Raw genomic sequence first — 926 nt, forward strand, 5'->3', positions numbered from 1 at the left:
CCATTAATCACATGAAATCTATAGTTCTCTACCCTTACAGGAGAGCCACTCTAGATCTTCCAGAACCCTTACGAGTTCAGCATCAGCGTCTTGTGATTCTTGAAATGTCTGAGCATCTTCTCTCCCTCAGTGTACAGTTATGTTGTTAAAAGGCCTTGGGTCTTTTGGGAGAAGGATAAGAGAAAGATTGACCATAGAAATTTTTGGTGCTGCACCAAGGTTTTCCCTAAAAGACAACTGATCTCCTTTACTCAAGGCATCCTGGGTCTGTATATTGGCTCAAATCTGATAACTGGTTAAGGACCCTTTGTTCCCTGTTACTGTGATTTGAAATAAATTTCTGTTCATTTGCTGGTACATATTTTTTAATAAATTAAAAATTTTGTAAGTTTCTCATCTATTTCACTTTCGGGAAGACCATGATAATGAGCAAACACCACAGGTCTGCAGGTGTCGGGCCATTCTGATCTTTGTTCTGCTTCTTCTGTCTATTGTGGCAGGTGCGTGCACTTTGCTTTTGGTAATTAAGTGATGTCCATTGACCCTTGTCTCCAGGATCCAGTCAAACCCATTGCTGTAAAGTTTCCCAGCTGAGCATCTGCATTGACTCAGGTTTTTTGGGCACCCTTTACAGTAGCTCTGCAGCTAGAGAAGGCACACTCTATATTGCATGTCAGAAGGGTTCTCTGTGGTACACAGGGATCTGGCTTCGGTAGCCCTGTATTACTGTGCAAGGGACATAATGAGGAGACATTAGTGTGAGCCCACATACAAACCTCTCTGCAGAAGTGCTCAGGACCAGCAGTGTGCATACAAAATAATTGAGCTCATGCTGTAACTTGAAGAACAGATACAATGTACATTATGAGTGGCTTTCCTGTCACCGTCTGGGACTTTCATGTAACACCTTCAGTAACTCTGAACTC

This window comes from Cavia porcellus, unplaced genomic scaffold (genome assembly GCF_034190915.1).
Source record: "Cavia porcellus strain 051 isolate PalLab524CR breed Dunkin Hartley unplaced genomic scaffold, mCavPor4.1 scaffold_8, whole genome shotgun sequence".
Lineage (NCBI taxonomy): Eukaryota > Metazoa > Chordata > Mammalia > Rodentia > Caviidae > Cavia > Cavia porcellus.